Here is a 4,392-nt window from a genome sequence, read left to right as displayed (position 1 = left end):
TTATGATTACCCGAGGTGTTCCAAACCTTGTGAAAATTTGCTTATGAAGAAAATTTAGCACTGCCTTTGCATCATTTGTCGGTAAAGCTTTAACTTCGACCCATTTTGAGACATAATCGACTGCCAGCAAGATGTACTGATTATTGCAAGACGAGATAAAAGGCCCCATGAAATCGATTCCCCACACATCAAAGACCTCGACTTCAAGCATCACATTTAATGGCATCTCATCCTTCCTTGACAAATTTCCCACTCTTTGGCAACGATCACACCTTAAAACAAACTGATGAGCATCCTTGAACAAAGTAGGCCAAAAAAAACCTGCTTGCAGAATACGAGCTGCCATCTTCTCACCACCATAGTGTCCACCATAAACCGTGGAATGGCAGTCTCGTAATATCCCCTCCATCTCACAGAACGGGATACATCTCCTGATGATCTGGTCAGCTCCCTGTCTAAACAAATATGGTTCATCCCACATATACCACTTCACCTCATGCAGAAACTTCTTCTTTTGAGCGGATGTCAAATTAGGAGGCATTATATTGCTGACGAGATAGTTTACAATATCTGCAAACCATGGTTCTTCCTCCTGAATTGCAAACAACTGCTCATCCGGAAAAGATTCATTGATTAACGTCCTATCTTGTGAAGTAGAATCGGGATTCTCCAACCTAGAGAGATGGTCAGCTACTTGATTCTCAGTACCTTTTATATCTTTGATCTCTAATTCAAATTCCTGAAGTAAAAGCACCCAACGAATGAGTCTCAACTTCGAATCCTTCTTGGAAACCAGATAGCGAATAGCCGCATGATCAGTGAATACTGTTACTTTCGTACCAAGTAGATAAGATCAAAATTTCTCAAAACCAAAGACTATAGCCAATAGCTCCTTCTCAGTAGTGGTGTAGTTCAATTGGGCACCATTTAAAGTCTTACTCGCATAGTAGACCACATGGAAGAGGTTTTTCTTGCGCTGTCCCAGAACTGCACCTACCACATAATCACTCGCATCACACATCATCTCAAACGGTTCTGTCCAATCTGGTGCTGTAATAACTGGTGCAGTGATCAAACTCTTCTTGAGAGTCTCGAATACTGCCAAACGTTCATCATCAAATTTGAAAAGCACATCTTTCTCAAGCAAATTGCACAATGGCTTAGATATCTTTGAAAAGTCCTTGATAAATCGCCGATAAAAACCCGCATGACCAAGAAAACTACGGATTCCTTTCACAGAATTAGGTGGGGGAAGATTTTCAATGACTCCCACCTTGGCCTTGTCCACCTCCAGACCCTTGCTAGAGACCTTATGCCCAAGGATAATGCCTTCACGCACCATAAAATGACATTTCTCCCAATTGAGCACCAAATTAGTTTCCACGCATCTTTTGAGTACGGCGCGCAGATTATTCAAACATTCATCATATGAATGTCCAAAGACGGAGAAGTCGTCCATGAACACTTCGACGTTATTTCCAATCATGTCAGAGAATATAGCCATCATACATCTCTGAAAAGTGGCCGGGGCGCCACATAACCCAAATGAAACTCTGCGAAAAGCAAACGTGCCAAATGGACAAGTTAAGGTAGTCTTTTCCTGATCCTCTGGTGCAATACAAATCTGATTATACCCAGAATAACCATCCAGAAGACAAAAATACTCATGACCTGCCAATCTGTCAAGCATCTGATCAATAAATGGAAGAGGGAAGTGATCCTTCCTTGTGGCTTTGTTCAATTTTCTATAATCCATGCATACTCTCCATCCTGTAACTGTTCGAGTAGGGATGAGCTTATTCTTTTCATTTGCGACCACAGTGATACCTCCTTTCTTAGGTACACATTGTACTGGGCTCACCCATGAGCTGTCAGAAATAGGATAAATGATGCCTGCATCCAGCCATTTCAGAATTTCTTTCTTCACCACCTCATTCATGATGGGATTCAGTCTTCGCTGTTGTTCCACAGTTGGCTTACTACCTTCCTCTAGTAGAATTTTATGCATACAATATGAAGGACTTATCCCCTTGATGTCTGCTATGGTCCATCCTATAGCCGATTTGAATTCTCTCAAAATCCTTAAGAGCTTGTCTTCCTCACTACCTGAAAGGTCAGATGAAATAATAACAGGTAACGTAGATGAATCACCTAAAAAAGCATACCTTATGTGTTCAGGTAATGGCTTGAGCCCCAAGGTAGGTGCTTCCTCTATTGATGGTTTGAGCTTCCCTTCAGCATTCTTAAGGTTAGAAGTACCAAGAGATTCAAATGGTATGTCCAGCTTTCGCTTCCAGGGAGAAGCGTTCAGATATTGTAATTACTCGTTGCCATCTTCATCGTCGCTGTCAAAATCCCCCACTAAGGCCTTTTCCAATGCATCAGACATTAGCATGTGATCGAGTTCCGAAGTAACCGCAGAATCAATCACATCCAATTTTAAGCACTCCTCATCTTCTGTAGGGAATTTCATTGCCTTGAATACGTTGAAGGTCACATCCTGATCTTGGACCCGCATAGTAAGTTCACCTTTTTGCACATCTATCAAGGTACGGCCAGTAGCCAAGAAAGGCCTTCCCAAGATTATGGGAATCTTCTTATCTTCCTCAAAATCCAGAATAACAAAATCTACAGGAAAGAAGAGCTTATCCACCTTGACGAGCACATCCTCAACTATGCCCCTTGGGTAAGTAATGGAACGATCAGCCAATTGTAGCGACATGTATGTGGGTTTTGGATCAGGCAGATCCAGCTTTTTAAAGATCGACAACGGCATCAGATTAATGCTTGCTCCCAAATCACAAAGGCACTTGTCAAAAGTCAGATTGCCAATGGTGCAAGGAATGGTGAAGCTTCCTGGATCTTTCAGTTTTGGTGGTAACTTTTGCTGCAGAACAGCGCTGCATTCTTCCATGAGAGCAACGGTTTCAAGGTCATCCAGTTTCACCTTCCTTGAAAGAATAGTCTTCATAAACTTCGCATAACTAGGCATTTGTTCCAGAGCCTCAGCGAAAGGTATATTGATGTGAAGTTTCTTGAACACCTCCAGAAACTTCCCGAACTGTCTATCCAGCTTTTGTTGCTGCAATCTCTTAGGAAAAGGTGGTGGAGGATAGAGCTGTTTCTCCCCTGTATTAGCCTCAGGCAGAGTGTGTTCAACAATAGTCTTCCTTGGTTCCGCCGCTTTCTCCTTTTGCTTAGATTCTTCATCTCTAATTTCAGCTTCTCCTTCTTTTGCCTTTTCAGCATCAGCCACTTTTCCAGACCTTAAGGTAATAGCCTTGACTTTCTCTTTAGCTTCCTTCCTGCCTGGTACTTCCGTGTCACTGGGAAGAGTGCCAGGTTGACGATTGAGCATTGCATTGGCTAATTGACCGATTTGATTTTCCAAGGTCTTGATAGAAACCGCCTGACTCTTGCACAACAGCTTAAGTTCCTCAAAATCAGCACTAGTAGATGCAGCTATACTTCCCTGTTGAGGATATGATTGCCTTGTAGCATACTGCTGTGGTTGCTGGAATCCAGGTGGGTTAAACTGTTTACTCACTCCTTGCTGATATGGTGGCTGAATAGCATTCTGATTATTCCCCCAGCTGAAATTTGGATGATTTCTGTTGTTAGGATGATAGGTCGCTGGCACAAGCTGCTGTTGTCGCTGATAATTATTCACATACTGAACAGATTCATTGACAAGAGAACACTGATCCGTAGCATGAGAACCTGCACAAAGCTCACAAACCATAGCTATTTGATTAACTCCATATGTAGCCAGAGAATCAACCTTCATTGATAGCGCTTGGAGCTGGGCTGCAATAGCGGTGGCTGCATCAACTTCCAGAATACCTGCTACCTTTCCTGACGTCATCCTCTGAGTTGGGTTTTGATGCTCATTTGCAGCCATCGTCTCTATAAGATTATACGCCTCAGTATAGCTTTTAGCCCATAAGGCGCCTCCAGCTGCTGCATCGAGCATGGGCCGAGATTGGGCCCCCAAACCATTATAGAATCCAGTGATCACCATCCAATCCGGCATTCCATGATGTGGACATTTTCTCAACATTTCCTTGTAGCGTTCCCAAGCCTCGCACATAGATTCTGTAGGTTGCTGCGCAAACTGAGTAAGAGCACTCCTCATAGCAGCAGTCTTTGCCATCAGATAAAACTTTACCAGAAACTTTTGCGCAAGATCTTGCCACGTAGTGATGGACCCAGCTGGTTCAGAATGTAACCAGTCTTTAGCCTTGTCCCTCAGTGAGAATGGGAAAAGCCTCAACTTGATAGCCTCATCAGTCACGCCATTATACTTAAAAGTGTTGCAGATCTCGACAAAATTCCTTATGTGCATGTTGGGGTCTTCAGTTGCCGCTCCTCCAAAAGAAACAGAATTCTGCA

General features: G+C 43.0%; 1 non-coding gene across 1 annotated transcript; it reads left to right on the top strand.

Moving 5' to 3' along the window:
• The first annotated feature begins 4,031 nt into the window (after positions 1 to 4,031).
• LOC141694147 (small nucleolar RNA R71) lies at positions 4,032 to 4,138 on the top strand. The gene has a single exon (XR_012563474.1). It is a non-coding gene; the product is annotated as a small nucleolar RNA R71 (small nucleolar RNA).
• The last annotated feature ends 254 nt before the right edge of the window (positions 4,139 to 4,392 follow it).

The sequence above is a fragment of the Apium graveolens genome, chromosome 10 (assembly GCF_009905375.1).
Source record: "Apium graveolens cultivar Ventura chromosome 10, ASM990537v1, whole genome shotgun sequence".
Classification (NCBI taxonomy): Eukaryota; Viridiplantae; Streptophyta; class Magnoliopsida; order Apiales; family Apiaceae; genus Apium; species Apium graveolens.
Note: the sequence above shows the minus strand (reverse complement) of the source record. Positions and strands in the feature narration are given on the sequence as shown.